The 12,765-nt window shown below is 42.3% G+C and overlaps 1 protein-coding gene across 6 annotated transcripts in view; it reads left to right on the top strand.

Annotated features, from left to right (window-relative positions):
* The first annotated feature begins 1,613 nt into the window (after positions 1 to 1,613).
* The window catches only part of ZMIZ1 (zinc finger MIZ-type containing 1), a 280,166-nt gene continuing 269,014 nt past the window's right edge, over positions 1,614 to 12,765 (top strand). For all 6 annotated transcript variants that reach the window (XM_019617563.2, XM_010714339.3, XM_010714337.3 and 3 more), the window contains exon 1: positions 1,614 to 1,736. The gene's annotated coding sequence lies outside the window, so the exon portion shown is untranslated. The remainder of the gene's footprint in view (positions 1,737 to 12,765) is intronic.

Below are 12,765 nucleotides of genomic sequence, written 5' to 3'. Positions count from 1 at the left end.
GGGGCGGGTGTGTAGGTTTAGTGAGCTGGTCTGTGTGGGGGCTACTCCATCAGTGTTGCATGGGAGGATGTTGGGAGCAACTCACTGAGGACCACCTCTTGTCATGCCTTCCCACAGAAGGCTGAAGCACACTGCCCCCTCTTGAGGAAATGTAATGGCCTGAGTGCTGCTGCTGTGGGCTTGTTCGCGTGGTACGCAAAAGATACTGGAGCCTGTTGGGTAGGGGTGTCTAGGAGGAATGTAGGACAGAAAGGACAGAGAATTAGCCAGTGTGGGAAGGTTTGCCTTTAGGGAGTGGGCTAGGGAGGCAGAGCTCTGAGCAGGTAAATGTTATATGTCAGGTTCCCTTCTGCATTGCTGGATGTTGCAAGACCTATTTATGGTGAGTATAATAAAGCAGAAGAGGCTTTGAGTTGCTAATCTTGTTCTTTCTCTCCTTAGTGCATGTTTTTCCTGTTTTTTTTTCTGTGATCTTCACTTTTTTTTTCATTGTTTATTTACACTGCCACTGTTACTTCATGAATTCTTTAAATCATCGCCTATCTAGAGGGGAATCTGGACAGAATTATTCTTGCAGCTTTAAGTCTTGCTGACAGGAGGAGAGAAGAGCAGAGCTGTTGTCCCCCAGAGAAATGCAGGAACTGTGGCCACTTGAAATTGGACAGACATGGTCGGCTCGGAGGGAGATGTTTTTTCTGGAAGTGCTGCATTTTCTGTTGTTCTGCATCTGTTGGGGCCCTTCTGCAAAATTGCTCGGGGGAGAACAAGATTTGGACTGAAGCAAGTGGGATAATTGTCTTTTGCAGGATGAAGAAGAGATGTGTGGGAACTCTTTTCAATATTTTGAGGACTTGCACTTGGATTTGCTGTGGAACAGAAAGGGGTAGTTTCCATGTGAGCACGAGCTAACAAAATGTGATGGAGAACAGACTGGATGCGTTTCCACCCTGAGTGGATTGCCATTTCCTCAAATACGTTAATGGCTTGCATGCATCCTTCCACTTGATTTGCCTGCCTTTCATCAGAGGCAGGTACTGGAGGTAGGGAGGGGCCCATTAATTCTGTACATCAGTAAATTTCCTTAAATTTGTGGTCAGAATGGGGTAAAGAGTGTCTGAGATACGGTCTGAGGTGAGTGTTTGCGGTTTATGGCAGTGAAGCAGGAGAAAATTGGATTTCTAGATGTTATCTTCTTCACAAGAAGGCTCTCTGGTTTCTGTTCCCATCATTTTGGCATTTCTCTTTTAATTGTAGGATTCAATATAACTGGACTCAACGTTGTTTTAGGACAATATTGTTTTAGGTAGAATAGATACTTAAGAAATAGAAGTTATGAGTGGCTGTACATCTCTTGTGATTCTGTGATTCTTATCCCATTTTGGTATAGGTGAATCCACTTCCATTTTTCTTAGCAGTAGCTGACTTCATATCCCTGCCTCGGTATGGTGATGATAGGAGGAGACAGGACAGCTCAAGCTGATACTTTGGGACTGGAGAAGGAGAGGTCACAGTAGTTTGTCCAAGGAGTTGTAATCTGTAGCCCTGTAGCCTCTTAAAACAAACAAGCAAACAAAAAACCCTAATATTTCTTTCTTTTTTTTTTTTCCACTTAGGAAATACCATTGTGCTGAGAAGGAAAACAACACCCTGCTCCTTCCCCCTGGCTCCTCCTACCCTCCTCCCTGCTGAATTAGAAGCTCCGGGAATGTTCTAATTGGCGGCGGCCTCTTCAAAAGGTAAGAGGTAATATGTTCTCTGAGGTGCTTTGCTTGCTTGTCTCTTGTTGGAAAAAAGGGTGATGTTAGAAGCTTGTCTGTGTAGAGCTGAGACAAGTTTCTTGTTTAACACAGGTTGCCCTACTGCTGTCTTTAACAGTCTGATGCAAAAAGGAGCTTTCTGTGCTTATTGCTCCATTTCTGGGTGCAGGATACAGTCCCTCTGCAAAAACTGGAAGAGGAGATGGATTTTAAATGCTTGCAGGGAAATTATAAATAATGTAACTGTTGTATTGCTGACAGCTTGAATCTTTTTCTCACTGCCAGCTTAGATGAGAAGACAGTGAGATAGGTTGAGAGAAACCAACTTGAACAATGTTTCATAAAGTTTTCCTTCTATTACATTTTTTAACCCATCTTGTTTGAGGTTTTCATTGGTTTCATGGCTGTTTGTACCACTGGTGGATAAGATAGGAACCAGCTGGAACAGCAGCTCCATATCAGAATGGTGTGTTTTGTGAAGAGTTAGAGGCAGTCTGCAATTCCTCACCTGTCCACGCTTTAAATTTTGGGCGAAGTGCGAAATGTGGTGGGTGAGAGTTCAAATCCAGCATCTTCTTTGTTGTATTTCCTAAGCAATTAAACGTTGTAGTTACATCTGATAGTGTGATCCAAACGTAATCCTTATTGTTCCTTCCACAGAGTTTGTCAGGATAAACAAAAGAGAAAAACTTAGTAGTTCCATGATTCGTAGGACAGAATGAGGTGCTTGAGCAGTCTGAAGTATGTTGCTGGACAAACTGCATGTATGCTTTGATAGCAGACCTTGGTGTTTAGGTTGTTAGCTGCTCGGGAACTGAAAGTAGTGCTTCAAAGAGACAACAGGAAGTAAGCTCTTGTATTAGAGGCAAATTTTTCTTGTAGTGGAGGCAGTGTCTCCTGTTTAGACCTCCTCTGGTGCAGTTCAGCATAATACCTTAGCATAGCACTGAGAGGGGGCTTCTGCTAACTTGTCTAGTTTGGGAGTATGGGAGGCCAATGCATGATGGCATGATATATGTTGTTCTTGCAGATTTGCTCTGTGGTACTAAACTTTGTAAGGGGCTTTGGGAGACATTGCAATGCAATAATGTCTTAAATTGCACCAGTGAGACTTGTCAGAGTTCATTTGTCAGATGCCTCAGACTGACGAAGTACACTAACTTATAAGGGGTAAGCTGCAGACAGGTAATGTGCCTCGGGATGCTCTTTCTCATTCTCCATCTCATCCTTGATGGTGCTAAGCCAAACTAAGTCTTTATTGAATGGCCTCCACCAGCTGCCTGACTATCTTCTGCAATAAAGCTAATGACCTAATGGGCAAATGTTTCTTGGAGACCTTCAGCTGAAATGGAGACAAGGAGGAACATACAGACCAGCTAAAGGGTTCTCAAGGAGCTTTCAATTTCCCCAGGGCCCTGTCTATGTAATTACCTGTCTATTGCTTTGTCTCCTATCTTTTAATGCAGGAGGAGTGTCAGACTCCAGGCTGCTAATCTTTGTTACTATGGAAAGGCTGTTTACACTCCTCTTCTTTCATTTTAGAAATGGCAATTGCTGGTCCTCAGCTGGTTCCCTGAATTTAACTTAAAAACGGCTGATAGCTTTTCTCCTTGGTGCCAGACTAAATAATGCAGCCAACTGTGCTGTCACAGGCAAGCATTGCCTCTGCTGCTGTGGTGTGATGTGAGGAGGAGCCCACAGAAGCTGCCTGGTGGCTTTTGAACCCATTTTCTCCCAGACAAGTGAAGGATTCTGTAAAACTCTTTTGAAATGCACAATCTTGGGGCACACTGAGACGTGGGAGCCTTGGCTGAGCTGCAGGTGTGAAGGAGAGCTGTTGTTAAGATTTATAACTCCAGCTGAGTTTTTGTACAGTTACTGAATGCCTTCAAAATCCCTGGGCTTGGGGAAGCAAAGACTCTGCAAGCTGCTTTGTGGGACCATGGACATCAGCTGCTGCTACTGCCTTCCACCCAGTACACATCTCACACAGCGCTTTGCAGCGGAGGCACTCTGTTCAATTTGTGGGCTTCTCTGCTGCCACCCATCTTTGGCTGGAGATAGCTGTCTTTCCCTCTCACACTGCACTGGAAATCTAGAGGGGAGTCCTCACTTGCTGCTCCCGGCACACAGTTCCTGAGTACACTGTCAGACTGCCCCTGCTCTCTTTACTATGACAGCAAGGTGATGGAGGCCATCCCTGTGTAGCACAGTGTCTGTCCCCTATGGGGCTGCTGTAGGAGCTTGCGCCCAGGAAAAGTATGCTGTTTAGCCCTTTTGCAGTACCTTTGTCAAATGTGCTTTGCTGTCTGCAAACGTGTGGTGTTTAAGCAATGGAGTCTGCATTATCAAATACCGTATGCAGTCTGTATTCCTTGGGGTGAAAGGCTTGGGGAAGAAAGGCTGCTGTGATGGCGACAGTGGAGAACCCAAGCAAAAGGAAATTGTTGCCTGTGTGTCACATCAGAGCAGAGACAGGAAAGGTGGGGACAGGGAGGCTCCTGCCCTGATCCAAGTGTGGAACGGGAGCAGAAGAGAGGGCAGGGACAGGGCAGCAGTGGATCAAGTTGGCTGGTGGCCCACAGATTGCTGTGTCATTTGCTGCACTTAATGCTGGACTTCCCTCCTGTCTTTAACTAAATGTGTACAGAGATTGTTTTCAGGTTTTTGTTCCTTGAAAGAGCAACCATATCACACTTCAGATGGTTTCAGAAATTGTGTGCTGATTTTGAAAGAACTTGTGCCCTCATTATTCTGCCCTCTCATTTGTATCAAGCCATCTCCAAGGGAAAGATGACACTGCTGCCAGCTAGCATTTCAGGTGGCCAGGGTGGCTGTTAGCAGCGTGCCTCTAACAACTCACCCGCCTGTGGGAAACTTACCCTCTTTGTTTGTATTTCTCTTTTCATATATAAATCGAGGTCATAACTCCTGAGCCTTTGTCGAGCATTTCAACGAGGTATTTGTTTCAGATCTTCCCCCCCCTTTTTTTGTTTTTCCCCCAAAGTCCTTTGAGAAGTTTGAGTTAGGATCTCTCATTCAGTCAGATGCAAGGCAGGTCAGTGGGAAGCTGCATGTTGTAGAGAAATTTTGTCTAGGAAAGCCCATGCCGATTTGAACTGAGTAAACTTGTACTGGGGAAGTGCTTTGTAACATGTGGTCTGAAATGTCTGGGTCTGGTGCTGATAGCCTTGAAAGCCAGATGAACCACATCAGTGACTCCTAGTCAGTTGGTGCGCCGTGTGTGATACAAACCAGACTTCCCCTTGGTGCCTTCTCGCATGCAGGGCTGTCTGGTTGGACCAGGTTTGTGTTGAGGTTATCAACTGTAGAATATAAGCATGCTTGTTTCTTGAAAGAGTCATAGTTTTTCAGTACTTTTGGTAGTGTTTTAGCTATAGTTTCTCTTGATGGAGCAGGAAGTGAGACCCTGTGTCTTAAGATGACTCAGGCATTTTGCTCTCCCCCTCTTTTTCTCCCCTTACCCCTCCCTCAAGCCAGGAATCTGCTATGATTTTAGGCCTAATGATCTTTCCATTCTCTCCATGAGCACTTCTGCAAAAGAAAGGATGTGCTTTTATGGAAGAGAGGGGGGGAAAAGGGAAGGTTTTCTTCAGCTTCTCAGGAACTTTTGGATATCTACAAAATAAATTGAATAGAGACAAAAATGAGGCATATGAAGAAAAACAGTGTTGCCAGCAAAATGAGCAGCTCTCTAATTTCAATCTTCGAGCTTTTGGCTAAAGAAGAGTAACATAAGCTTTTTTGCTGCTAGAAATTGAGAATTTGGCGGTAGTATGCAACTGTAAAATCTGTAGGCGTACAGTGTAGCAGAAGCTGTCTTTATTCCTATACTGCACATGGTGTTTGGCTTGGGAGAAAGTTTTTTGCTCTCTAAGAAAGTTGAGGATCTGGATGGGACTGACTACCATTTGTGCATCATCACACTAAGCTGTGTTTTATTCAGGAAAGGCTAATTAATTGTATGGACTGTTTTCCCCCTCAACATTTACCTAGCTCTTTCTTTTTTTCCAAAGCCTGTGGTCAGAGCAGTGAGAAGAAGTTATTAATCCTCACACTTCAGCAGGGAAATTGAGCGTTGGATGAGTTTTGGTACCTATCCTCTCTTAATTCTTTATAAGAGCATTTGCGGTATGCTTGAAGTGTACTGGGGAGTGACAATTCAAACAGCCCAATAAGATATTGTTGGTAGAGGGAGAATGAAGAATCACAGGAAGAGGATGGAAGTATGCAAGTGGTTCACCAGTGTCACATTAATAGAATCCTCAAATCAAGTGTTCATTCACTTTAACCAGAGGTTAATTAATCAGAGTAAGTAGATAAAATGATAAGCTGCTTTTAATGAAGTGAAGCAGCTTTATTAGCAGTAAGCAAAATGCAGAATATTTGGTCTCTGGCACTTGTGGTTTGGATGGGGACTGTGGTTTGCCACCAGCTGTTGGAATGCAATAGCCTTTTCTTGCTGCACTCTGTAGGCTGTGCTATGTCTGTAATTCTGTGGCCGATTCAGAATGCAGGACACAAAATCAGATTAGAAGCAGGTATAAAATCAGGAATGTTTCTTATGGATTTTATTGTGTGCTAGTTCAGTATTTACCTACTGTCATACTTTTCTTGCAGACAGCAGACTTTACACAAGCACAGCAAGGAAGTAAAACCTGTGTGTGGCTTTAGGAGAGTGGTCCTTCTAGAATGGAAGCAAGATGATCCTGCCTGGGAACTGCTAGCTTAGCCCCATAGCTGTCAGCAGCTGTCTGCCAACCTGCAGCTTGCAGACAGAAATGCTCCAGGGAGGTGCTACCTGTGTCTTTCATTCAGGTGGAGGGCTGAGGCCTACCTGTCACTGGCTGTTAAGCTAAAGCAAACTTGCTTATGCTTGTTCAAACGATCTTCTGTCCTCAGTGGTGCCTCTGTGCTGCTGCTGTGTTCCCCAGTGTCTCTCTTGGAAAGCTGTAGGAGCTGTCGATGTGCTGTGATGTGTGTGGCAGTGCAGGGCTGTAACTGCAAATACCCATGGAGCTGTAGACTAAGTGGATGATAAAAGGAATGCACATTCATGAGGAGGCAAATCTCTGGAATGCTGAAGTCAGTGGTGGGCTAAGTTAAATCAGCTCGAATATCCACACTTCAGCTTGAAATTAACTTATGACTGCATATGAAGATCATTTTTAAAATAAAACTCTAAATAGTAGTTTGTTCACAGAATCACCTCAGAGGCAAACCCCTTACAAATTTGTCACATGGTAAGGTTACTGCTTTTGTTTGAACTGAAGGAGTTTTGCTGGTAGGCTTAATGTGACTTGATGATAGGATGCTGGCAAGTAAATCACGCACTGCCTTGCAGTCCTCCTCCCCAAGCCCATCTGTAACAGAACCCACTTCCCACTGCCACTTGAGTGCCAGTGCCTTCACCTCAAAAGGAGCTGACGGTTCCCTGATTCAGCAGTGTAAGACGTCTCGTGTGATTAAGTGAAATGAGAGTGCTGCTGTAGAGAGAACCTCTCAAAAAACTTCTGAGAGTAGTATGTGGAAGAGCTGCTGAGATTCTTGAAAGTGCGCTGGCAATTTTTGCCTTTACCTTGAAATTAACTGGATATGAATTTGTGAAGGAAAAGCTGCTGTTCAGGTGAAGTTGTGATCACCGACTCCAGGAGCTGGCTTTTGCTTCTTGTCCTCTTTAGGAACACGGTGTGCTATTCTATTTGTGCAACTCCAGTGCAACTCTGTTGTCTACACTATGCATTGAATCCCTGTTAAGCTTTCTGTTTGAATTTTTCTTTCTAACAACTTGTTTGTTGCCAGTCTCAGTTTCAGAAGTACAACTTCAGGGTATGTGAAAAGGAGTGAAAAATCATGGCCTTTGCCTTTATACTGAAAAGATGAGGTTAATCTAGCACCTTCTGAAAACCTTGTAAATATTTGACTGGCTATTTGGCTCAACTGGTTAATGCCTAACGTGAGCATTCCTTAAAGTGCATGGTGTAGGTCTTGGGCTGAGGCTCACAGTGTGTGCAGCAGTTCCATGTGAAGATGTCTCTCCTCCAGCACCACCGCCCCCAGATGTGCATGCTGGATGAGAGCTGTGCTGGCTCCAGGCAAAGCAGCTGAGCATGCTTCAGTGGTGGTGACTTTGGTCTGAGCTGTCCCAGCTGACTTTCTCTGCCCTGATGCTTTTGCTGGTCCAGCACCAGTGTGGTAATTAGTCCAATTAATCCTTGACTTCTAAATGATGGTGAGCATCTGAGGCTCTAATATTCTACTGCTACCTGTGAATATGGAAGACTACTTTTGTGCGTATGTAGAAATGGGACTAGATTGTGACTGGTCACTGAGGAGTAGCCTAGAGGTCAGTGACAAGTCTGGAATGAAGCATGTTAGAAATGTAAGAAATTGTAGCTTCTGGTACCTGTCATAGCCTGCTTTTAAAATATCCCCTTCTTGCATTGTATTCCTGCAGTTTTCTGAATGAAACATTTTCTAGCACTGGAAAGTCAGCGTACAGACCAGGTAGAAGACTGTTTGCAGCTTTATGAACAAGATGAATGAAGGTTTCATTCTTAGTTTTAAGAGAACTAATCAGTGCAAGACAGCTTTTGCTTTTCTGATGTGAAGATTGCTCACTCATAACATCATACTGCTTCAACCCTTTCAAGTGATAGGAGCCTTAAATATCACTGCAAACGGGAGAACATACTTTCAAAGAACTTCAGTACCCAGAAAGACCTGAAGCATTTAAAATAAGAACCATCAGTAGTTAATTAAAAAAAGGTATAGGTGAAATGTCTGTACCAACTGGTAATTGTACCCAATACAGCTGTCAGATGAGGATCCCAGCTATCTGTTTGTCTGATTTAGAGACAAGCACAGGATAGTCAAGTAGCTGCCAAAAGTCACTACCCCACCTACTGCTCCATTAGATGTAAATTAGCAAGGCCACAATGACTGGAAAATTAACTGGTTACATGGCATTAAATTCCAACCCTTTCCATAACTGCATTTATTTACTTATTAAAAAAAAAATCTGTTTGTTAATTTCTGGTAATAGCTTAATAGTCTTAGACTACCCAATCTGGAAAGCTATGCAGGCTTTAAAAATACAACTACAGCCAATTTCCAGAGGAACTGCCTGCCTGCATTGGCATTGGTGAACTGAGGACAGAAACAAACAAAGAACAAAAAAAAAAACAATAGCTGAGGAACAAAGCATGCTGCTGTCTCCAGATCGCATACAGAGGATGATAAATGTATCTGAAGATGTAACTGAGAGTGGTGCTATCTGGTTGTGTGACATTGTGCTGTCTCTTGGTGACTGCTAGGTTTTTTTTGCTTTTGGAATTCCTGGGAGTCTGGACCTGACATGAGAAGATCATGTGCATCACTGGTTAGGACTCAAATTTAAAGTGTTGGTGGTTGCAGACAAGTCTCCAAAATCTTGATTTCAGAAGATTGAAAGCAGTTGCAAATAATGTTGGCAGGTTGCCGTTCTCTTTTATTTTCTAATTGTCAGCATCTGAAACAGGATATTTCCTTTCAGTTAGTCCTCGTGCACTTATCCACAGTTAATGGGGTGCACTACTTTATACTGATGTCAATAATTTGGTAGGAAGTATCTTTTAATTATCAGTAAAACTGTTTTGATTTAGTGTGATGTTTCCCTAATAACAGATTTCCAAGAAGTTAACCTTTGCCTATGATTAATATTTCAGATAAATTCATGACTAAGCAAGAGTACTGCACTAGTAGTGATGATGTTGAGATGGATTTGGTGGTTCATGCTGATTTTTGAAACAATTCCTCATATACCATGTAGAGTGATATTTTATGTACTGATTCATTACTTCATATGCTTATTTATGGAGTTAAGAGTTGTCTATCTTATAGAAGAAGCTTTTGTTCTAGACGATTCTTGATTATTTAAGATGAATTTCGAGAATAAAATTTTCTTCACTTGACAAAAGTCTCAGGAGAAAATGGGCAATCAAAGAGGTGCTTGTGCTGGGAAATGTGGATCCTACTTGACACCCATGAAGGAGGTTTGCCTTCTCTCTGTTGGACTCCGTAGGGAAGGCTTGGGTACATTTGACTCCTGTGCTCCAAACAAGCCGCAGAGGAAGACACTGCAGACACTAAGAGAAAAATGGCATGTCATAGATACGATGTGAGCTGCAATTGGAGCACCTCAATTTAATTCCTACATCCTGTGATATGCTAGTGGGCTGTCATGTCTATGGGCGCCAACTGACTTACATAGGTATGTGTCCTATTATAACATGACAGCACTGGGAAAGAACATCAGTCCTTGCAATCTGTTATCAGATGGGGGAATTAGATGCAGGCAGCGGCTCTGCTGAAGGACTGCTGCTTTCTGTGAGCTCAGCGAAGTCTAGTACTTGCTTCCTGAAAGTGTTTGACAAATGCAATTGTGAAACGAAAATCTGTTGGGCCACTACAAATGTCAGCCCTGTATTTCTAGCTGAACACATGGATGCACAGAAAAGCAAAGTTATTTCCCTGCAGTCCCCCATCAAGCAAATGATATAGCTGGGAACAGAACTGAGATATCTTGGTGTCCATTCCCCTGTTACAATGACTAAATAGTGCTTTCTTCACTGTAAACATGAATTGAGCCAAATGGCATGTACAACTAGCTTTTTTTCCAGAAAAGCTAACAGGGGAGATGGAAGGATGAGGGGAAAAGAGCAATGATGGGGGAAGGGGAAGTCATTCAGGGACAACTGTACCTGCTGGGCGCACAATTTAATAAAAAGCAAGGAGTGGAGGAAGCAGCCCATGTTCCAGATGCATTGTTATCTGCAGAGTCTCCTATCTGGAGCTGCTGCAAAAGATTTAATGCAAATCTGAGACCTCTGCCATTGTGTGAGATAGATTAGGGCTCATTTGCATTCTTTCTCCTATAATAATTACATAGCAAGGAGTGCTTGTTACCATTAGCTTCTTTCTGTTTGCCTGTGATAACACCATCAACCACCTCTTCTCCATGGATCGTGGACACTGAGGAAAGGCGATGGACCAAAAAAAAAAATTACTGTTGGAGAGGGTCATAGAAAAATGTGAATGCTGAAAAATTAAAATACAGATAATTGTAGCAAAAAAAAAACCATCAAATACAGCTGGAGAAGCACTGAGCTGAAAAGTAAAAGCAGTATCAATCCATGATATCAATGAGGTGGATGGTTTCAGATAGCTGTTTGGTACAGCCAGCGCATGATTTTAATTGAGCTTTATCTGTGGTGCTTCAGTAGTTCTGTCCTGGTTTTGGTATGGGCTCAGATTCTTTTCCAGTTAGCACAGTTGCAGATCAGTGTTATCAAGACAGTTGTTAATGGTCTCTGAGTGTGATGTATCAGAAATTGAGGTTGAATTCAGCAAACAGTGCAACTGAGGGTCCTGAAACTCTAGTGAGGCAGTTTCCAGGACTTAAAAATAAGAGCAGTATTTGTTTGTTTGTTTTCCTGCTGTGTTTGTTTACTTAAGTGTAAGTTGACTTTAAGGAGTTAAATAAAAGAAGAAATGTGACTAACTTGGAAGGCTGAGGGTGCTAAAATGAGCGATTCCCTCTGCATGCACAGCAAGAATACCCAATGCTGGCACCAAGCAGTTTCTGTGCTGGCTGTTCACTCTTCCTGTTGTGTTTTTGGTTTTGTTTTTTTTTTTTTTGAGGGCCTCATGTATGTGAGTATGGTTGGCATACGTCTGTGTTTTCCAGGATCTACCCTGTGCTGTTGGATTTACATTTCACAAATGTTCCTTTTTGTTTCTTTTCCCCTCTGATTCATGATAGGAAGACTTTGTTTTTAAGTGAGGAAACAAGGGATATTTTTATTTCTCTGTGAAATTCTAACCAGTTGAAATACTAAGATAGGAAGGCCCATTACCTTATAGGCAGTTGTGCTGCCTGTCCTCTGGCAGTGGGCTCTGCAGGACTGCAGACTGCACTGGATAATAAAAGGATTATATTCAAGGGTGAGCAGGGCTGACATTTGGTATGTAACAGGACCTTTCCCAAGTAGCAATAGGCTGCAAATGGAGGGACAGATCTGCAAGTGAGTAGCCAGCCTGCTCTTCTGTGAAATCTCTTCTGCCTGCTTGTTTCTTATTTATTTGAGGATTTTCTTTAACAGTGGTAGCAAAAGGAAGCGGTGCTTAAAAAAATGTCAAGATATTTGAACAGGGCAAAGCTGTATCTTCCATGATATCACTAAATGCTTGGTGTTAACCAGAAGTCATATCACTACAAACGAGCAGAGGAAATGACAGGGAACTACAAATGTTGACATATTTCCTAAGTCTGGCTTTTTTTCTCTCTTTTTTTGCTCACTATGATAATGATAAAGATCATAAACACATGACACAAACATAATGGTACACAAACATAATGGAAAATGAAGTTTAAAAAAAGCTTAAACACACTTTTCTTAAAGAAAATAGGTGCATGCAATTCAAAATGCAAGCTGGAGAATACTAATACATTTTATTTAGAAGAAGCAGTTCAAATGTTCTGTTCATTGTCATGACTTTTTCTAGGAGGAAGAAATGCATTTTGGTGCGTGGCCAGTTCATATAATTCATGTGAAGTTGTGCCATTAATGCATAGGAATAAAACTGCAGTTGACATAATTGGAAAGGTGCAATGTTTCCCTCTCTCTAACAAACCACTGGAAGCTTTGAACTGCTATCACAGAACAACAACAACAAAAAAAACTTGTGTACGTCCTAGTGTGAGGTAGAACATAGCAACACATCTTCTCATGTGAATGACTCGAGAGAATAACAATTAGAGAACAACATCTGACTGCTTGAAAGATCCCACAGTGCAGTCTGTAAAATTGTATGATTATATATGTTGAATTTGAAACTATTAACAATCGTTTTAAAGATGTCATAACTTCTTATGAGACTTGCATTATTTATATTAATTATCTTCATATGGTCCTCTCATTCCTTAAGCAGTTTTAATAATTAATTT

This window comes from Meleagris gallopavo, chromosome 8, assembly GCF_000146605.3.
Source record: "Meleagris gallopavo isolate NT-WF06-2002-E0010 breed Aviagen turkey brand Nicholas breeding stock chromosome 8, Turkey_5.1, whole genome shotgun sequence".
NCBI classification, from domain to species: domain Eukaryota; kingdom Metazoa; phylum Chordata; class Aves; order Galliformes; family Phasianidae; genus Meleagris; species Meleagris gallopavo.
This window is presented reverse-complemented; position numbering and strand designations above follow the sequence as displayed.